Here is a 23,490-nt window from a genome sequence, read left to right as displayed (position 1 = left end):
TTTCTCTGAGTTCTATGAACCATTCTAAAGAATTATCACACCTGAGGAGAGGATCGTGGGAACCCTCAATTTATAGCCAGTTATAAGTATGCGGGCCCATGACTTGCAACCCGTGTCTGAAGTGAGGACAGTCTGGCGGGACCAATCTCTTAGATCTGTGGAATCTGATGCTAACCTCAAGTAGTTAGTGTCAGAATCGAACTGAATTGTTGGACACCCAACTGGTATCTGGAGAATTGGTTGCTGATATTGGAAAGCTCCCTACCAATCAATTTGAAACCCTTGCCCAAATGTCCAAACTGTAAGTCACTTCCCATGATTAAGATATGTCTACATCGCTGGCCGTTTCATCCTCCACTCAAAATGGAGAGCCTGATATTATTTCTGGAAGTTCTATACTTTGGAAGGTTTGCCCATAATCACTTAATTTTCAGGGCCGTCCCTCAGTGGGATCTTATTGGGGCAGTAATTCATTTTTGGTTGATGCTGGTATTTTACACAGAGTCTTCTGGAAACCAGGACTGAGATTTTGTTCCTTCTCAGTAACTGGCCAAAGGGAATTTCCCTTGAGGCCATAGATTTGGGCTGCGGGAAGGTTAAGAAAGGATAAAAAGTCTTAGTCCCCTTCTCTTTCAGACTGTTTATGGCTTATAGATCTGCCCGACTGTATGTATATACCTCTGCACTTTAAAATATATTGCTGCTATACTCTTCAGCCTACAGTTTTGTGATTGGATATCGACCAGTTCATCATGGAAACCTCAAGTCTTACAGTCAGTCACCTGATGCCTCATGGCGAGTGGTGGTCTCTACCGGGACTCACTAGCAGGCAACAAGCTAACTATTAAAAGAGGCGTAGTAATCAACGGAGGGGGGCATGGCTTTTCTCTACCCCTCAGGATCTTCCCTGTGATTCTCCATTTAGAGATGGCCGGGGACCCTGAAAGTGGTCTTAATTGCTGTAGATTTCTCCTTGAGCCCCATTAAATTCACTGGACCACGGGGCAGGGATGTTCATGTCGCAGCCCGGACCTGCCCCAAAGCTCTCTCTCCTTCTGGGTCCACTCAAAACTAGCAGTCTGTGGATTATTCCATTACTGGGTTGGAGAAGCACATTTTCAAAGAGCCCAGGGCTAAGACCTGATAGGAGCGCGTGAGTCTCATGAAATATCTCTCCAGGCTGTTGCAGGGTTTCCAGTATCTGCAAAGTTCCTTTGTCTCAGCCACCGCTCCCTGCAGATATACCTGTATTAATGCTAAAGAAAAAAGAAGCAGCCTACAGAGAAACCAGAGAAGCCACTGTCAGACCCTCGCAAAATGTTGCCATTAAATGTATTGATGCCACTAATGCCCGTGATAAAGGGATCCATGGTGGCTTCTTTTGTACCTTCCCTACAAGGTGACAGGTGGGCTAGGCCACTGCTCATGCTCCAATTCATCCCAAGTCATCTCAGTGTGGATGGTACAAACCACTTATTAAAAAGGTTGCAGATTGTGTTTAGCTGGAACTTTAGTGAAACAGCTCTTAGTTGTTTAAAATTTTTTAAAAAGGGATGCCTGGGTGGATCAATGGTTGAGCATCTGTCTTCAGCTTGGGGTATGATCCCAGAGTCCCGGGATCGAGTCCCACATCAGGCTCCCTGCATGGAGCCTGCTTCTCCTCTGCCTATATCTCTGCTTCTCTCTCTCTCTATCTCTCATGAATAAATAAATAAAATATTTTTTAAAAAAATTTTTAATTAAAAAATATTTTTTAGGGGATCCCTGGGTGGCTCAGCAGTTTGGCGCCTGCCTTTGGTCCAGGGTGCGATCCTGGAGCCCCAGGATCGAGCTGACATGGAGCCTGCTTCTCCCTCTGCCTGTGTTTCTGCCTCTCTCTCTCTCTCTCTATCATGAATAAATAAATAAATCTTTAAAAAAATAAAATAAAATAAAAAATATTTTTTTTTATTTTAGAATAGTTTTAGATCTACAGAAAAACGGCAAAAAATGTATAATTTATAGTATAAAATTACAAGTGTAGAGTGTATTATTATTAATTAATAGTATACTAATTAGTTAATAGTGTACCAATGCTACTTAGTGAATAGTATACTAAGTAGTGAATAGTATAATGCCATTTATTAACAATAACTAAAGTCTATTTTTGTGCATAACTGTGGTACATGTGTTGCAATGGGCAGATTTCTTTTTACTTAATGTCTTTTTTCTGTTCTGGGACCCCAGTCAGGGAACCGTGTTAGGTTGTCATGTCTCCGTAGGCTCCTCTTGGCTGTGTGATCATGACTACATTGGGGATGTGGATTTGGGGAAGGGACACCAGCGGTAAATTGTCATTTCCCTCCCGTCATATCAAGGGTGTACATTAGAAACTTGAGTTACCATTAGAGCTTGAGGTACTATTTCTCAGGTGTCTCCACTGTGGATTTATAATTTTTCACCCCTTTTCCCCAGTGAGCTCTTTGGAAGTCACTATGTTCAACCCACATTTAAGGAGTGAGGAGTTACATTACACCTGTTTGAGGGCAGAGTGTCAAAATAAAGTTTTAGGAATTCTGTATAGGATATGGCTGCTCACCACTTTTACTTATTTATTCCATAATTTATATCAGTATGGACTTATGGATATTTATTTTATACTTTGGATTATAATCCAATACTATTTTATGTCTTTATTTGCTCAAATTTTCTAGCTTTAGATATTGGAGATTTTTAGTTGTCTTATGTCCCTTTGAAATATTTTCATTTTGTTGGCATTTATTTTGCTTGCTTTTGTTTGCATGTGTGTTGTTGTTGTTTTATTTTGTTTTGAGCACTTCCTAAATTTTTGGTCCAGGAAGATAATTCTGATTCATCTTTATGCATTCCTGGATTTAGCCATTTCTCCTAGGATGTTTGCTTCCTTTTATTGGAGAGGAGTATTTAGAAACCAAGATGCAGGAGCTAGGTGTCCCCACTGCAAGTGGGGTGTTGTTGCTTCCAGCCTCACTCAGCCGACCGACCTATGTCTATCCAAACCCACACGTGTACGTGTATCTATACACACATGTCTATTAATACTCCTAGGTGTAACTACTGTATCTATCATCTAAACATGTGCTCGTGCTGATGGCTTCAACTGGAATCCATCACAACATCTAATCCATGGATCATTCTGGCCTCTTCTCCTTGCTGACCTGTGACACCGACTCCAACAGTGAGACACGTGGCTCTAACCATCTTCCAGCCATTTACTTCTCCAATTCTCGTATGCATACTTAACAGTGTCAGGAGCATATCCCCGTGGGAAACAACCTGATCCACTAGAGTACGATGCTTAGATAAAATTACTTTTGCCTGTAGTCTCACAGACTCCAGTCATTTCCAAAGTAACTGAGGTCAGCACCTTATTCCCCCGCCCCCTTCAGTGAGATGGCTTCATGCATTTGCAGCACAGTTAGACTGCTTTGTGGCATTCTGCTTCCACCCTGTGTTCCCTGACCTTCTCAGTGATTGTTTAATTAAATTTTCTCATACATTACGGCTCACTCATTGTGCTATGAATATCTGTAAGCTTTTACAAATGCATAATGTCATAGACCCACCATTACAGTAACATACGGAATAGTGCCACCGTCCTAAAAACCGCCTGGACTCCACCTATTCAACACTTTCTCTCTCCCCTACTTCCACTTGCCCTAACAGTCTTAACAGTCACCGTTTACTGTCTCTATGGCTTTGATTCCTTGTTGTTGCATATAATTCAATCATGTACTATGAAGCTTTTCAGACTGGCTTCTTTTTACTGTGCATTTAGGATTTATCCATGTCTTCTAATTGCTTGACAATGATCTCTCTCTCTCTCTCTCTCTCTCTCTCTCTCTCTCTCCTGAATTATATTCCACTGTATGGACAGACAACAGCTTTTTATCCACACATCTATTGGAGGACATCTTGGTTGCTTCCAATTTTAGGTGATTATAAAAGTTGCTATAAACATTCTCATCCAAGTTTTTGCGTGGACATAAGTGTTCAGATCTCTTGGATAAACACCTGGGTGTGACTGCTGTAGTAAGACTGTCTAGCTGTGTACGAAACTACAGAACTGTCTTACCAAACAGTCACTCCATGGGCATTTCTACCAGAAATGAATGAGAGTCTTTTTCTAATTTGTCTTTTTTAATTGAAAAGCTAACAGACTGGCTAGTTATATTTCCCCCAAAACCACAAACTGACTCTGGCCAACATATTCAAAACCGAGGATTAAAAATGCAAAAACAAGTCCTTAGATCCAATTAAGAGAGCCCTGGATCATGCAGGCTAATCAATACCAGTGGTACTCCTGGACTCCAGGAAGCTGGAAGATATCCTAACAATAACCTCACTGAAAACATTTACCTCAAGTAGCCTTTTTCCAGTTTCCAACTCATGAATAAAGATAATGCGTTAATTCTACTTCAGAAAACTCTTTTTAACTTGTCTTATTTACAATGCCAACTTTTAAAAGGTCATTAAACTAAGGTCAACCAGACAACCAACTAGGCAGAAATTGCTTCACAAAGAGGGGGAAAGACCAAAAAAGCCACCTTCTACAGAGAACCCACAGTTCAGTTTTATTAAGAGCAAAGAAAAAAAAAAACAAACTTTTGATCATACGAGAGGAAACTCAGCCATAAGTTTGGAATCTGTACTCAAACTACACATACAAGGAGGACACCATTCAGCTAAAAAGAACGGACTTGCTGCTGCATTTGTCTAATATTAACAATTATAAGCAGAACAGTGCAAGTAGCATTTGGAGCAGTCCTGACAGTGTTACAGCATCAGGCATAACATTTCCCTTCTCTTCACACCACTGGTTCTCTCTGCACACCTGGGATTCCCCTTCTTCAGTAAAGTCACTTTTCATATGGAAGGTCTTGTGGACCTCTTCAGGAGTGTTCCCCTTGATCATGTTGGCAACAGTCTTGCATCTAACATCAAGAAAACCTTTGATGCCTAATTATTTGCAGCCAGAATAAGTTCAAAAAGTGTTTCTTGGTCCATTTTCAGGAATTCTTGGTCCCAAACAGGGGTACCATCTGTCTGCCTTTGCTTGTGCTCAACATCCTTGGGAAAAGGGGGGTCACTCTTGTGGTGGGTGCACCACTGAATGACCTCTTTTCAGATTGCTGCATTAACATTTGGTAGAGGAACTGAGTCATCATCTCCCTCATCATCCATTCCCAAATCTTCCAACATGGTCTTGATAGTCAGACTGTGTAGCAATTTCAACATCAACTTCAAATAACTCTCCATCAGAACTCTGCAGCTTATATGGAGGCACGGTGCTTGGTCTCAAGCAGACTGCAGGCCAGAGACTGACAAGAGCAAAGCAGCCTCAATGACAAGAAGACAAAGGCAGAAAACCAGGCCACTACCTGAGTGAAAGTTCCTGTTACCCCACGTCCTAAATAGCATTTGGATTTTGACTATTTTAATAAGTGCTAGTGCTAATTTAATTTGCAATTTTCTAGGAACAAATGTTATTGAGCATCTCTTCTTATGCATATATGTCATCTATATGTTGTTATTGATAAGATGCTTGCTCAGATCTTTTGTCCATTATTTACATGGGTTGTTTGATTTCCTGTTCTAGGGTTTTAAGAACTTTTCATATATTTTGGCTCTGAGACAGGTATTTTGCAGATATTTTCTCCCCAAGTGTGGCTTGTCTTTTCATTCTTTTAAAAATGTTTTTGCACAGAACTGAGGTTTTTAATTTTAATAACATTCAACTAATCCATACTCTTCATGGATTATGCTTTTCATCTTATATGAGAAAACACACACACACACACACAAAAAAACCCCAAACCAAACACTCATCACCAAGACCAAGGCTACATAGATATTTCTCCTGTGTATTCTTCTAGATATTTTATGGTTTTGCATTTTACATGTAGGTGTAAGATCCACTTTGAGTTAACTTTTGTAAGAAGTATAAGATCTGTGGAAGCACAGTTGTTCCAGCACCATTTGTTGAAAACATTCTTTATTTCATCAGTATTGCTCTTGCTTCCTTGTCAAAGATATGTTGATTATATTTATTTGTTTTTTGGGAGGCCCTTTATTCTGCTCATTGAACTATTTATTATTATTTTTTTTTTTTTGGAGGGAGAGAGAGAGAACATGAGTAGGGGAGGGGCCAATGGAGAGGGAGAGAGGATCTCAAGTAGGCTTCAAGCTCAGTGCAGAGCCCAAGGCAGGGCTCAATCTCATGACCCCAAGACCAGCCTGAACCAAAATCACAAGTCAGAGGCTTAACCCACTATGCCCCTGTTTACTCTGTCTTAATCACTACAGCTTTACAGGAAGCCTTTAAGTCAAGTAGTGTCAGCCTGCTGATTCTGTTCTTATAGAATCATATGTTGGCTATTATAAGTCTTTTGCATCTTCCTATAAACCTCAGTATCTGTTTGTCAATGTATGCAAAATAACTTGATGAAATTTTAATTAGGATTGCATTGAATCTATAGATCAAGTTCAGAATAATTGGCATGTTAATACTGACTCTTCTCATCTGTGAACATCAGAAATCTATCCACTTACTTAGATCTTATTTGATTTCTTTCATCAAAGTTTTGTACCTTTCTGTATATAAATCCTGTACATATTTTGTAAGATCTGACCTAAATATTTCAATGTTTATTATTATTGTGTTTTGTATTTCAAATTCCAATGTTCATTGCCCGTATATAGAAAATAGATTGATATGCATCATCCTTGTCTCTTGCCACTTTGCTATAATCACTTACAGTTCCAAGGAATTTTTGATCGATTCTATATAGACAATCCTATAAGCTAAGAATAGACACTTTTGTTTCTTCCTTTTCCATCTGCATGCCATTTATTTCCTATTCTTGTCTTACTGGAATAGGTAGGACTCTACTGTGATGTTGAACACGAGCAGTTCTTTCAGTTTTTTTCATGATCCTACTGCATCACCTCATCCTAGGACACAGATAGAAGTGAATTAATAACAATCCACCAAGTAATCAAAAAACTCACGCTTTCTAAATCCATCTCATCAGCCTTTCCACTGGTCCACTGTCTTTGCATCTTTCCTGTTAAATCCTGGATTGAATATAGCTGATCATCTTGAACTCACCCTATGTCATCACAATCAAACTGACTTTTTTTCCTAATACTCTATTAAGGGAATGAAAGATTTCATTGGTGGATATTGACATTAAGGAAGAGGGGGAAGTAATTTTAGAAACTAAGTGTCTCAGGAACAGTCAGAATAATCCAGAGAGAAGAGAGAGGATTTAAATGGAATCAACTTAGGAACTACAGAGACAGAGAGAAGCAGTATAGAAAGAAAAATGAAGTAACAGTGAAGACAAGGTGCACATACTCGAAACTTTGCCTGGGGTGGAGGAGTGAGGAGCCCAGGTGTGCATTTTATCCTTTCTGCTATGAGAGAAGCTTATAATTTGAGGTGGCCATAAATCCTTCCCCTGCCTGCACCCCCCACTCTGTGATCTTTAATATGTCCTAAGACTATCATTTGAGAATTACAGTAAATGAATTTCTATGAGACCAGGACAACAACATACACATTCACACAATGAGACTGAGTTCAGAGAAAAAAACACCTGACTGAGATATTATTGAATTTAGTTGGGAAATGGGATCCATGAAAAGGCAGGTGGGGGTGGGGTGGTAGGGGACTCAGTCAATGAAGTGTCTGCCTTCAACTCAGGTCATGATCACAGGGTCCTGGGATCCAGCTTCATGTCAGGCTCCCTGGTCAGCGGGGAGTTGGCTTCTCCCTCTCCCTCTGCCTGCTGCTTCCCTGGCTCATTCTCTATCTCTCTCAAATAAATAAATAAAATCTTTGAGAAAAAAAAAGGCAGGTTGGTTAGCAACAAAACTGTTGGAAATGCAGTGCGGGGAAAGCAGACTGTGTAGATTCCCACATGTGTAGACTCCCACATGTCTCCCATCACGGGAGGGGAGGTGCCTGGCCACGGAGCTGAGCATGCCCTGGTCCTGGAAGAAAAAATTCTGCTACTATGAATGTAGAAGCATGAAGTCAGCCCAGTCAACAAAACCAGCTCAGTTCTGAACTCCAGAAGCACCCCCCTGGTTGCACCAGCTTCTCCACACTGCCTGCTATCTTCAGAGGGAAGGCACCATTACAGCATTTCTCAAGAAAATGTAATCCCTTGACCATTTGATTCTTCATTGCACATGAACAAACTGGTATCTATTGTACAAGATCCTTCTTGTCAAGAGTTTATTTAACATTAGTCAACCTCCCTCAGGCTTGGCCAGTTTTAGGATTCCGAGGAAAGTGAGTGACCCATAAGCTGCGTTCAAGGCCAAGCCTTGGGTTCAATGAGTACTTGAGTCACAGCTCATATTGCCAACATGTGCCCAGCTCAGCCAGCTTTCCTTGTTGAATCCAGCCACACCACCTTCCTAAAAATGTCAATAAGCTCATTGACAATATTTCTGTTCCACAGAGCTTAAAATAGTAAAGTAAGAAATACTAAAATGTCATCCTAGGGGCACATGGGTGGCTCAGTTGGTTGAGCTTTCGATTCTTGATTTTGGCTCAGGTCATGATTTCAGGGCCATGAGATTGAGCTCTGCCTCAGGCTCTGCAGTCAGTGTGGAGTCTGCTTGAGATTCCTTCCCTCTCCTTCTGTCCCTACCCCCACTCCTGCTCTCTATCTCTCATACATACATACATACATACATACATACATACATACATACATATATACATATTTAAAAACAATAAAACAAAAGAAAATGTCCTCCTAGACTGGTTCCTTCTGGGGGAGGAGCTTTCCTCTCAAGGAATATCAGTTTTTGTTTTCCTCAGGGACCATGTCCCTCCATCTGTTCCATTTGAGGCTGAGCAAACCAGTCAAACATCTCCCGGCATGAACCTCAGAAAGGAGCCCTTGGTTAGCTTTTCATTGCAACAGAAGTGAGCACAGAGAAGGCCCTTGCATGGCACAGTCAACCCTGACATTCCTTCCTAAAGTGGGCAATGCCTCTGGGGTGAGGGTGGTGGTAGTCAGAAGATAGCCTAAAAGTGAGTGACTCATGTGACAAAAACATGACTTATGCTCAGTACTAGAGAAGGAGATACATGCAGTCATGCCCGTTGCAAGAGCAGCAAACAGCAAGGAATACAGGGTTCTCCTGGCTTCAGAAAAATGATGCCCCCATTTTGCATGTTAGTCGGGATGTTTGTCTCTGAACGTGATGTCCATGCTCAGATTTATGAAGGTGGACTTTTAAATGATGGATGCAGCCACATCACTTCTTGCAAGAAAGAAAAAAGAAGAAGAAAAAAATCACATAAAGGTGATTAATGGCTTAGGAGTGTAGGTGAGTGAATTGCATTCAATCTGGAAATAAAATACATATTCAGTGATGTTTCTGTTCTCTTCCCAAGGGAGATCTGTGATAAAGTTGGCTGTGGTTAGGGTGTGTAAAAAGTCTGCTGTCCTTGGGGAAGGAAACTTTCTTGGTATCTAAAGGACTGTGTGCAAAGAATGGCCACCATAAGAGGACCTCGAGGCTCGGCATCTATAACCGGGAACACACTCGAGTTGAGAACAGGCTTTAGCACAGGCTGCCTATTGGGGTGATGCTGAGCTTCTCTGAATATTTTCTACTCTCTTCTGATAGCTTCCTCTGACTCTTCTTCTGATAATATTGACAAAGCTCAAAACACATACTCAGCTCCATTTTATCTGACAAATAATGACTATAATCCAATGTCTTGGAGAATCTTGAGTGCATAAGCAAAATTCTAATTGAACTGTATAGTGGTGGGAGGGGCTCTCTTAAGAGAAAAGCCCTTAAGAACTGATGCACACAGGGGAAGACTAAAGCTGTAAAAATACCTTCCCTGGGTTTGAGAGGGGAGGATACAACATTACAAAATCAATCTGAAGGAGAATGACAACCTCATCAGATCCTAATCTGATGGATCAATGGGTCAGTATCCCAAATACCCAACTGGATTTATCATAATATGACATAATAACAACTGAACCATAGGGACCCTTGGCCATGACAGACCCAAGAAGGTGACCCACAATGAAATGTGAAGTAGTATACACAAGATACAAGCTTGCCTAAGTCAAATGGGAAAGGTCAGGATTCTTGGTTGTTAAGGATTGAGCTAGAGTCACATGGAAAAGAGGGATCTTTGCTACAGAGACCTGGAAAGAAGGGCTTATGAGGCAGAAAGGTGAGCTGGAGAGGCCCCTCAGAGGGAGGCTACAGCCCTGAGCTCATTCATGTGAGACTTAAATCTCTGTGTCAGCAGACAAGGTAAGCTCTTGACTTCATGACATTAATATTCAGAGATGTGATTTATCACTAGCAACTCAGGAAATCCATAATATAGCATGAAACTCATCACAGTCCTCAGGACGATTTAAACGAATAATATATAGAAAGTTCTTGGAACATGTTTGAGTTATGTAGGTGAGTGTCTAGTAGGTCATGCAAACTTTGCTTCTTGGTTTGTGGCTTTGTTGTTTCTATTTTTTGTTTTTGTTTTTAAGCTGAAGAATAATTCATACCTGTGTGCATGCCTGGTGAATGGGAAAGTCAAGTTTGTTTCCCACTGCCAATAAGTAGGGAGCACAGATGAGGGCACATGAGTGGGGCTGTCTCAAGATAGACGCGGCCCAAAAAAATATGTGTAAGGGTTTCAAGAGAAACTGAAGAGGCTCACTCAACTCATCAGGGCTTAGGGAAGCCAATGCGGTGCTGCTGTGGGGAAGTAGTAGCCTAGGGGTAGTAAATAGGTCTGCAGCAGCCTCTGTACCAGCAGAAACATTGACGGCAATTCTGGGTATGATGTCAACCATATGGTGGCAAATGCTAAACACCGGATGGTTTCTCAGATGTGGCCTTGAGAATGGCTGGGAGAGATTAAAGCAGCATGACAGCATAGCATTGGGAGCAGCACACTTCCCCTTGCAAAGGTTCAAGTAGTAAGTACCTTTTGGCTGAGTAGGCCACGTGGTCTCTGCTGCAGCTACGCAGCTCTGCAGTTGCGCACAGAGCATCATCAGAAGACACGTCAGTGAGTGAATGTAGCCGTGTCCCAATCACAGTTTTAAGATCCGGGTTGCCACCTGGATTTGTTTGTTGCCTGTCTTAAAGGAAGGTCTTTGTATGTTCAATAAAACATTATTCTTTTGTCCCAACAGTAACAAAACTTGTAATCACTGTTGGCAATTTAGGAGAAATAGAAAAGTATAAAAAATAATATCTTAAAACACCTACACATCACCACTCAGAGAACCACTGAAATATTTTTATATGCATTCCATCCAGTATTTTTGCCAAACTCTTACATGAAATTGAAATCCTAATGGATGGATAATCCTGACTACTGCTATTTCACTGAAAATCATACCATGAATATAATCTCATAAAAATTCCCCATAAATATCTGGATCACTATATAACATTCTACTATATGGATACATCAAGTTTTATTCAATCCATATAAACGAGATAAAGAGGTTGCTTCTGATACTTTGCTATTATGAATAGTTTTGTGATAAACAAATCTGTTTTCTCACAAGTCTTTAACATGTACATCTCTCCTCACGTGTCTTATCATTTTCTCTTAATCCATTTATTGAAATAGACTCTAAGTGCAAAACGCAAGCTGTGACCTTTGGAGGACAAGGGGAAACCAAGGAAGTGCTCCTTTGCAATATTTTGTACAGTCTGGCTTCTTTTAGGACAGAGCAGAGAATAATTAAGGAATTTTTCTCTGGTGAAAAACAACTATTATTGTGTAAGTGACAATTCTATTACCATGAAAACTTGAACCAAAAAACAAAACAAAATAAAACAAAACAAAACAAAAAAACGGTGGTATGGTCATTGTTCAGAAAATCCAACACAGTCAGGGGAATGCAAGTGGCTCAATTGGTTGAGTATCCAATTTTTGATTTCAGCTCAGGTCATGTTCTCAGGGGCCTGAGATCAATCCCTGCATCAGGCTCTGCACTCAGTGGGGAGTCTACTTGGGATTCTCTCTCTCTCCCTCTCCCTTTGCCCCTCCCCCCTCTCTGTCTCTAAATCAATCAATCATTTTTTTTTAAAAAAAGAAAGATACTGTAATGTAGTTCAATTATTCAATTTCAACAGTTGACTTTTAAATTTGGATGCTAAGAAGAAGATTCTGAGGATAGAGTTCAGGAACCAAAACTATTTTGAAAGTAATAGTTGTGACAATAATTAATATTTGGATAATGACTTACTAGTTTTAAAATCACTTTTATATATGTTATTTGATTTGCCTGTAGCATTAGCACTTCCTCCAGATTGATGTTTTTTTGGTTTTTGTTTTTTAAAGATTTTTTATTCATTTATGTGAGAGAGCACAGAGGGACCCTGGGAATCCCAGGACTTGAGATCATGACCTCAACTGACTGAGCCATCCAGGTGTCCCTCTAGATGGGTGTTTTAAGACAACAGATACATAATCCCAATTAAGCAAATCTGCTCCTGGGCTGGGCACCCTGGCATCAAAACAGATCCACAGAAATATTGGACTATCACAAACGGAGCTTGAAAGTCTGTCTTTGTAGGAAGGAGCTGGTGGGTAGGCATCATCTATTCTGTTCTGTTTCCTGCACCTGCTATGCTCACACAGCGCCTGATTGCTTGTATTTTCTTTTTGATGGCAGGCATTCGGTTCTTGTAAAGCAATTAGCAGCAGGCTTGGTAAAAAGGCCAAATTAGTATCTGAATTAAATAAAATCCAGCATTTATGTAACACTTTACAATTTATAAAGATCCAAACAAATGTTAGAACGTGAACTCTTTAACCCTAGATTATGTTTTTATTCTTAAAAATAATTATTTCCTTTAATGAATCTTTACCATAGGAATGACTACCCTTTGTACGCTCATGCTCAAGAATTTATTTTGAAATATGACTATGACGAATTGTGAAAAGCAGCCTCCCTTGTTCAAATCCACAGAAGATGGAAAGATGTCAACAACAAACTCAATCTCAACACATCGAACAATCCCTGCTGGGCTTTGCATTTGTTGATCATTGTCACCAACTATGGTAGCCACTGGATCAAATACAATAGTTAAAGAAAAACAATGTTTTCCAAAGTGTTGCAGTTGGTTTCAATTGAGAAATCTTCTAGAAAAGACTAACATTTGGAGTAGAAAAACCATTGGGACATAAATCCAAAGAAAAGAGAGAAAATTAAAAGAGAGATTGAGAAATGATTTTTATATTTTTGTCAAAAGTCTGATGGGAGCCCTACATCTTGAAAAGAAAAGCTTTATGCATATAATCCACAGCCTATAATAGTCAAAACTCTTCACATCATTTTTTGACAGTTTCTGAGATTGTACGTTCATATTTTATTCCAATGTAGTGAACACACAGTGTTGTATTAGTTTCATATGTATAATATAGTAATTTATTAATTCCATATATTACTCAGTGCTCATCACAAAGTGCACTCCTTTATCCCCATCACCTATTTCAGGCATCCCCTCAACCCCTTCCCCTCCAGGTGACCCTCCAGGTGTTCTCTAGAGTTAAGAGTCTATTTCTTGGTTTCTCTCTCTCTCTCTCTCTCTCTCTCCCTCCCTCTTTTTCCTTTGGATATTTCTTTTCTTTCTTAAACTCCACATAGTATTGAAGTCATATAGCATCTGTCTTTCTCTGACTGGCTTATTTTATTAGCATTATACTCTCTAGATGCATCTGTGTTGTTGCAAAAGGCAAAAATCTCATTTTTTATGGTTGCATAGTACTCCATTGTGTGGTGTGTGTGTGTGTGTGTGTGTGTGTGTGTGTGTGTATTTATCCATTCATCCATCAATGGATACTTGGGCTACTTTCATAATTTTGCTATTGTAAGTAATGCTGCAAGAAACACAGGGGTGCATGTATCCCTTTGAATTAGTGTTTTCATATTCTTTGGGTAAACACCCAGTAGTGAAATTACTGGATTGTTTGGTAGTTCTACTTATAACTTTCTGAGGAACTTCCATATGCTTTTCCAGAGTGGCTGTTCCAGTTTGCATTCCCACCAGCAATGCACAAGGGCTCCCTTTTCCACATCCTTGTCAACACCTGCCATTTCCTGTTTTTTATTTAAGCCATTCTGATAGGTATGAGGTGATATCTCATTGTAGTTTTGATTTGCATTTGATGATGAGTGATTTTGAGCATCTTTTCGTGTGTTCTTACATATTTAAGGGCTCTAAATTACTGTTTCCACTGACATGATGGATTTCATAAATCAATTGTCTAGAAATTCTACAAACGTCCTCTCCATCTGCTACACTGATAGAAAGAATCTCAGGATACACATGGGCACAGCACAAAGAAATTAAAATAGCTACAAAACCAACTTTACTGAAGAGGTTTTAGGAAGGGCAGAGGAGTTTATGCCTTAGCAACGTGAAGAATCTCAATTTAAACAGCCTTATTCTCTTTTTAAAGATTTTTATTTATTTATCTGAGAGAGAACGAGCAGAACATGTGAGAACATGACTGGAACAGTGAGTTAGGAGCAGAAGGAGAAGGAGAAGACTCTCCACTAAGTTGGAAGCCCGATGCAGGGCTCACTCCCAGGACCCTGAGATCATGAGCTGAGCTGAAGGCAGATGCTTAACCAACTGAGCCACCCAGGTACCTCCATAAATGGCCTTGTTCTTTTTTTTTTTTTTACTGTTTTCCTACTTAAAAAATTTGTATTTAAATTCGATCAATTAATATATAATGTATTATTGGTTTCAGAGGTAGAGGTCAGTGATTCATCAGCTGCATATAACACCCAGTGCTCATTACATCACGTGCCCTCCTTAATGCCCGTCACCCAGTGACCCCATTCCTTCACTCCTCCCACCTCCAGTGACCCTCAGTTTGTTTCCTATGATTAAGAGTCTCTCGTGGTTTGTCTACCTTTCTGATTTCATCTTGTTTTATTTTTCCCTCTCTTTATGATCTTCTGTCTTGTTTCTTAAATTCCACATGAGTGAAATCACATGGTACTTATCATTCTCTGACTGACTTATTTCACTCAGCATAATATCCTCTAGTTCTACCTACATCATTGTAAATGGCAAGATTTCTTTTTGTTGTTGTTGGCTGAGAAATAATCCATTGTGTGTATGTGTGTGTGTGTGTGTGTGTGTGTGTGATATATATATATACACCACATCTTCCTTATCCATTCACCTGTTGATAGATATCTGGACTTTTTCCATAGTTTAGCTATTATGGACATTGCTGGTATAAACATTGGGGTGCAAGTGCCCCTTTGGATCACTACATTTGTGTCTTTGGGGTAAACACTCAGTAGTGCAATTGCTGAATCATGAATCATCTTCAACTTTTTGGTAACCTCCATACTGTTTTTCACAGTGGCTGCACCAGCTTGCATTCCCACCAACAGTGTAAGAGGGTTCATTCTCACCAATATGTGTCATTTCCTGACTTGTCTGGAATTATGATGCCACCAACTTTGGTTTTCTTTTTTAACAATCCTTTTGTCTATTTGGGGTCTTTTGTGGCCCCATACAAATTTTAGGATTATTTGTTTCAACTCTGTGAAATAAGTCAATGATATTTTGATACGATTCCATTGAATGTGTAGATTGCCCTGGGTAGCATAGACATTTTAATAATATTTGTTCTTCCAATCCATGAGCATGGAATGTTTTTCCATTTCTTTGTGTCTTCTTCAATTTCTTTCATGAGTGGTCTACAGTTTTCTGAGAACAACCTTGTTTTTAACAGTATTTTGGCAAAAAACAGATGTTTAAAGTAAGGACAGGTTCATGGCTGAGAGTCTAAAAGTTGACCTCTGTTTAGAGGTTTGACATAAACACCACACCCTCAGGTTGAGTGTTGATGAAAAATCAATCCTGAAAAACAGACAAAACACCAGGAACATGTTTGTTTGTAGCTAAAATCTGGATGAAAAAAAATTTTTTTAAATCTCCCTCATCAAACCTAACCAAATTTTATAGACTAAATCTATGCCACCGGTGTTGCTGAGAAACCTCAAATGAAGAATTCAACTTAATGTAGTCTTTGGTGGGTGGTATCAGAGGTGACAGAAGGAAATCTCTGAAGAAATACCATTTCAAACCACCAGTAAGTTTTCAGAAATGCCTTTTCAAGTGTAATCCTTCAGAGAAAAAAATAAATTAAATAATGAAAATTTAAAAATAAATTAAAGTAAAAGTAAATGTAATAATAAATAAAATAAATCTTTAAAAATACATTCAGGGAGATAGGCATTGTGAATAACAAACAAACAAGTAAAGTCTCACAATAAAGCTACTAGAATGGAGACAGAACACAAATTATGTTTAACACTTGTCCCAAAAGAGAAGTAGTATGTTGAAATATATGCAAGGAGCAAGGGACCAGGTAGATTTTGGGGAAAATAAATAACAGAACTTCTCAAAATTGAGGAAATAATTGTTAAATTTGGAGACTTGTTGCCATATTAAGGAGCAGATTAGCTACAGCTGAGGATAAAATTAGAAAACATGAATAGCACAGAGAGGAGAAGAATATATAACATTTAGAAATATAAAGCAGAGCTTTACATACATGAAAGATTATTAAGAAGAATTCAAGGACAGATTGAAAGAAGGTTAGGCAAGAGGCAATATTGGTTATGGTAACAGCTGAGAATTTTTGAGAACGGCTGGAAAACACCAATCCTCAGAATCAGGATCAGTGAATCTTAAAATCAGCTACAGAAATAAAGGCATTTTGCCTGAAAACAAAGAAGAGAGCTTTACCACCAACAAAAACTTAAGTAACTTCTAAAGATAACGTTCCTAGTAGGAATTAATAACCCAAACTGAAAAATCAGATAAACCAGAAAATAGGATGGGCAACAATTTTAATAATGAATTAGTAACATATACTAGATAGACCAGTAATACTTCTGTTCAATTTGTGGAGCTAAACAAAACAAGTAAAACCAAAATACTGAACAAAAATAGTGTAAGAATTAGAAAGGAAATGATCCAAGTTAAATCATCCACATGAAGATTATATTTTGATCATGAAAATCATAAAAATCCTGATTAATATTAAATAATTAATCCAAAAAAAGACAAAGATCCAGTCTGAAGGACAAAGAGTATGCACAAAATAAGAGAAACAAATGCAAATATATCAAGATTCAAATAAGTGCAAAAGAATTAAAGATTCTTAATAAGTGGCATTTTCATGCAAGAATAAAAAATCTGGAGAGACCAAAGATCAAAGGTAGAAAAAGACTGCTGGCTTTATTAATCAAAATAAAATCAGTGTTGTTATAGGAGTATCTGGGAAAAGAGACTTGATGAACATTTCGAGAGACAAAGAAGGTTACTACACATAACTAATTAAAAACAATTCACCAAGAATAATCAAATAGCTGATTGCAAATTCACCAAATATTATAGCCTCACAACATAAATCAAAAGTAAGCCTGACCAATAAAGAGAAAAAAACTGAGAATACAGACTTCACCAAAAGTTTAAAATTATGTTCATCAAAAGATACAATTAAGAAAAAGAACACGTAGAGACAGATCCTGGGGGAAAATAAGAGCAAAACATATGTCCGACAAAGGACTGTGTGCACCCTTTATAAAGTAAGCCTACAACTCAATAATAAAGGAAGATTTCCAGGAAAAAATGGGCAAATGCTTTGAGCCAATATTTCACAAAGGAATACATATGAATATCCCATATGCACAAGAAACATTGTTCACCATCATTAGTCATCAAGGAAACAATAATTAAAACTAAAATTATTCATCACTACATAGACATCACAATACTAAGATTTAAAAGACTGAAAAACATCTAATGTTGGCAAGGACTTGGGACACTGGGATTGTCATCCCCTGCTGATTGAAATGCAAAATGGTACAACTACTCCGGGAAAAAAATGACTGGCTGCTTTTTTTTTTTTTTCTTTTTCTTGACAGAGAGAGCAAAGCAGGGGAAGCAGCAGGCGGAGGAAGAGGGAGAAGCAGGTTCCCTGCGCAGAGAGCCCTATGGGGGCTCGATCCCAGGACCCTAGAATCATGACTTGAACTGAAGGCAGAGCCTTAACTGACTGAGCCCCCCAGGAGCCCTGTTTGATGGTTTTTTAAAAATAAAACTAAACATACATCTGCTATATGATCCAATAATTCTACTCCTAGGTTTGTCCACACACACACACACACACACACACACATGCACACGCACACACACTAAAAGAAAAGATTGTACTAGAATGTTCTTAGGAGCTTTATTCACACAATAATCTGAGACATAGAAACAGAAATGAGTCCATTAATAGGAAAATGAATAAAACAGTTGTGGTACATCCATAATTACAATGGGATCCTATTCGGCAATAAAAAGAATGAAATACAATGACGTGGATAAATATCAAATACTATAAATACTATAAATACTATAATGTATGAAGAAAGCCTGTAAAAAAGGATGCAATATGATTACATCTATATAAGTTCAAGAATAAAAAGGAAACTGATCTATGGTAGAAAAAAAAATCAGAGAGATGGGCGTCTGGGGTTAAGCAGGAATCTAGCAGGCAGGGACATTAGGGTACTGGTCATGTCCTGTACGTCGACAGGGATTTTGGTTGAACAGGTGTGTTAGTCATTGAGACTTACCAGAGATATTTTTTTAAAGGTTTTATTTCTTTATTTGAGAGAGAGAGTGTGTGTGTGTGCACAGGCAGGGGGAGAGGCGGAGGAAGAAGGAGACGCAGACTCAGCTCAGCAGGAGCCCAGCGTGGGGCTCCATCCCAGGACTCTGGGACCGTGACCTGACAGGAAGGCAGACACTTAACCGACTAAGCCACCCAGGTGCCCCCAGGAGATACATTTAAAATGTGCACAGTTTATTGTAAGTAAACTTTACATCCAAAAGAAAAAAAAAGTCAGATCATAAGCAAGTATTTTTAATGTTACGCATGATGAAATATTAGTGGGGTAGGGAAGTATATGCCACCGTGTACTTTGAAATGCATCAAAAGAATAAGCTGGGTGGACAAATGGACAGAGAGATCGCAAAATGTCACCTGTAATGTTCATGTAGTGGTTTTCTAGGAATCCACTATAAAATGCTTTTGCCTTTTAAAAATATTTATACAAAAAATAAAATAAATAAATAATAAAAATATTTATACATATTTACACTAAAACAAAGGGGTCAGAGGTAGGCAAACTTTAATGAGAAAAAGAGATGATCAGAGTTGGAGATTTTGGCAACCCTCTTCTGAAACTGCTAGACCAAGCACACAGAAGAGAAGAGGCCTGAAAATGTGCACAATTTAGCAAAGATCTGAAGGACGGTCAACTTGACCCAGTGAACAAATCATGGAAGAGATGTCATCCTCTTTCTGCCACTTCAACACATTTCAAAGCTTTGAATCACAAATATGAATTAATCTTAAGAAAATATGATTAAGGGATCCATGGGTGCCTCAGCAGTTGAGCACCTGCCTTTGGCTCAGGGTGTGAGCCCCGGGTCCCAGGATTGAGTCCCGCATTGGGCTCCCCACATCGAGCCTGCTTCTCCCTCTGCCTGCATCTCTGCCTCTCGCTCTCTCATGAATAAGTAAATAAGATCTTTAAAAAAAAAGAAAATACGATTAAGTTAGAAATCAATAGCAAACAGAGAAAAAAGTATGTATACATTTGAAAATTTTAGATACCATATTCAACAGCTCATAAGTCAAAGAGGAAATCAAAAAGCAATTTGAAAATATTTATATTTGAAAAATAATGAACATTAATCCCTACCCAATGAACTTTAGAGGATAATTCACAGCCATTAATGCTGAAGTAATCAATATGAAGAAAGCCTGATTAAAAAAAGAGTGAGCAGCTAACTTAGGAACATGAAAAACAGAGGAATAGCCTGAGGAAATGAATAGAAGTGGGTAAGAGCAGAAATGAGAGATATTGGAAAAAATTGACTCAGTAGATGCCAAAAGCTATTTATTTAAATATACTAGGAATATAGTAAGTGACCATATTTAATACCACAGAACTGTACACTTAAAAGTGGTCTAAGATCTTAAAAAGAATAAATGAGGCAAGAATAACACCAACACCAAAAATGGTATAACACTGGGAAGAATCTGTCATGATGCCTGAGATAGAGAAAGAATTCAAGAAATTGTGCCTTAAGAAAAGTAGGAAACACAGGGATGAAATTTTAAGAATGGAAAAATGTTAACTAACTAAAAATGTAGCAGAGAATAATAAATAAGTGTACTATGGAGGCACCTGAGTGGCTCAGTTGTTGAAGCATCTGACTGTTGATTTCTGCTCAGGTCATGATCTCAGAGTCCTGGGATCGAGTCCTGCATCGGGCTCCCTGCTCATTGGGGAGTCGGCCTCAGACTCTCTCTATCTCCCTCCACCCCTCCCTACCACCCTCTCTTTTTCTCTCAAATAAATAAATCTTTTTTAAAAAAGAGAGAGAAGATAACTGTATTATAATCAACTTCATAACAATAAATTTGAAAACTAAGAGTATATTGCTAAACTCCCAGAAAAAAATGGAAGTTACCAAAATTATTTCTAAAAGAAATGTAGAAATAGTTATTGAGTCCAGATGATTTTACGAATTTATCGAGACATTTTACCGATCATTCAGTAAGTAGATAATTCCAAAGTTACACAATTGTACGAAACATACAAAAAAGCAACGCCCTCCAACATCTCCTATGGGGACATAAGAAGCACAATAGCATTTGTTTAGATGCAGAAACCTTTAATAAAATACATACAACAACAACAAAAAAAATACATACAACAAAGTTTAGCAAACATAAAATATGACATATAGAGGAAAATAATATAGAATAAGCATCAATATATGATACATGGCAATGGAATCTTTGTAATTCACAGTTGGCAAATATCAGAAAATTAATAAAATTCATTACATTTTCATGAGGACATTCTTCAAAAAGTTCAACATAGAATTACCATGTGATCCTATAATTGCCCTCCGAAGTACACACCCCTCGAAACTATAAACTGGTACTCGAACGAGTGTATATGCTCATATCCTCACAGCAACCCAGCTCACAACAGCCCAAAGGTGGAAAGAACCAAAATATTGATGAAGAGAAGAACCAAGGTATATAGATACAATAGGAAATTATACCCCATAAAAAGGAAAAAAACTATTGATACATGCTAACATGTCAAAAACATGCTAAGTGAAAGATGCTACACTTTAAAATGATTGCTTTTATTTACATGAATTTCAAGTAAAAAAGCAAACGGGGGCACCAGGCTAGTTCAGCTGACAGAGACCAACCAACTGTGTGACTCTTATCTCTGGGTTGTGAGTCCAAGCCCCACGTTGGACGTAGGGAAACAAAACAAAATAAAATAAATGTAAAACCAAAACCAGAACAAACACACATGCACACATTAAGAAAAGAATGAGTTGTTGTCAAGGGAGGGTTAGTTGGGGGCGGTGGGGGGTGTTGTATGACTATAAAGGAGCAGCAGGAGTGATAGCTGCGTGTCCCTGGATCAGTTCATGTCTTGATCGCGGGTGTTACATAATCTACAATGTGAGAAAATGGCGGAGAATCGCACACCATATCCATGTGCGTTCCTGTATCTGATATTTTTCTGTAGTGATGGTAAAACGTAACCTCTGGAAAAATGGCGTGAAAGTCATATGGGACCTACCTGGACCCTCTCTGCAACCTCCTATGAATCTATAATTGCTTCGAACTATTAAGTTAGAAAAAGAGTTTGATGCATGGACTACATTAAAATTAAGATCCGTTAAAAAAATAAAAACCGTAAAGAGTGAAAAGTTAAACCAGGAATTTGGTAAAGATATTGCCACATGTATAGTCAACAAAGGATGATATAAGACACATAAGGAAAAAACTTACAACTCAGTAATAATCAGACCCACAATCTAAAAGGAAAATGAGCAAATTACTTAAACAGGTATTTCAGTGGAAAGAAAACATGAATGACAAAATATGTATATGAAGATGAACTCAACTTTATTAGAATTCAGTATGAATTAATTAAACCATGGTAAAGTCATTTACAACCTCTGGCGATGGAGGGAGACTTGGAACAAAGTGAATTTATAGCCACCGCCGATGGGCGTGGAAATGGGACCATCAACCTGACAACAGTTTGGTGGACTTCAATAAAGTTGAAGATTCACATATCCCGTGACCCAGTAATTTCCTTCCAGATCATACACCTTAAAAAAAAAATCTCTTGCATGTAGCAGATAATACAACACTGCTCACAACTGATGGTCATGGGGGGAAAAAGTGGAAATAAGCAAACTATCCAACAACAGGAGAATGTGGAGAAACGATGCTTGGTGTTTTCATACAACAAAATTGTGCAGAAGACTAAACCAGAAGACATCAGGATTACATTTCATGACAGTGGATGCCATTTGGGAGGAAAAAAATAGCGAAGGGGGAAAAAAGAATCCACAGAGTAATACACTTACGTAAAATTCCAAAGCATGCTAAATTATGTGAAATAATTTAAATAAACTGCGAGAAGACCACACAGGAAAAGAGCGAGTTACGCAGTGTGCGGGACAGAGGCTTCGTCCCTGGGGTGGGAAGGGAAGCAGGAGGATAGATCCCAAGAGGAAAAAGCACCTGGGGCTCTGGTTTTGTTTCTGCTCTTAAGGCAGGGGATGAAAATAGGGCTGTGTGGATTACTGTATACTTTATTCATTTCGACTTCCTTTTTTTTTTTTCATTTCGACTTCCTTTGAACATACTGGATATTAGAAAGAAAGAGAGAAAGAAAGAAAGAAAAGAAAGAAAGAAGAAAGAAAGAAAAATAAAAATAAAAAGAAAGAAAGAAAGAAAGAAAGAAGAAAGAAAGAAAGAAAGAAAGAAAGAAAGAAAGAAAGAAAGAAAGAAAGAGAAAGAAGGAAAAGAGAAGAGGGATCCCTGGGTGGCGCAGCAGTTCGGCGCCTGCCTTTGGCCCAGGGCGCGATCCTGGAGACCAGGGATCGAATCCCATGTCGGGCTCCCGGTGCATGGAGCCTGCTTCTCCCTCTGCCTGTGTCTCTGCCCCTCTCTCTCTCTCTCTCTCACTATCATAAATAAATAATAATAAAAAAATTTAAAAAAAATAAAAAATAAAAAAAAAGAAGGAAAAGAGAAGAAAGAAAGAAAAGAGAAGAAAAAAGAAATACACATAGTTAACCTGAGCAGTCAGTTGGGCGCCTCCCCTCTGAAGGAGGAGAAAGCCTTTCCATCCCCCACATTCCTTGCGCTCAGGCCCTATATCACTGGCTCCCTCGCCCTTTCTCTTTATGTCCCTCCTTTTCAGCTGTCCCTCCTTTTATTTTATCATGCAAAGGAGGTAACAGCTTCTCAAAGCCCACCTTCATTTCTTTTTACTTTTCATTGAAATTCAATTAGCC

General features: G+C 38.7%; 1 pseudogene; it reads right to left on the bottom strand.

Annotated features, from left to right (window-relative positions):
- Positions 1-4,747: 4,747 nt before the first annotated feature.
- Positions 4,748-23,490, bottom strand: part of LOC112925852 (S-phase kinase-associated protein 1-like) — a 32,739-nt pseudogene continuing 13,996 nt past the window's right edge.

Source organism: Vulpes vulpes, chromosome 5 (genome assembly GCF_048418805.1).
Source record: "Vulpes vulpes isolate BD-2025 chromosome 5, VulVul3, whole genome shotgun sequence".
NCBI lineage: Eukaryota > Metazoa > Chordata > Mammalia > Carnivora > Canidae > Vulpes > Vulpes vulpes.
Note: the sequence above shows the minus strand (reverse complement) of the source record. Positions and strands in the feature narration are given on the sequence as shown.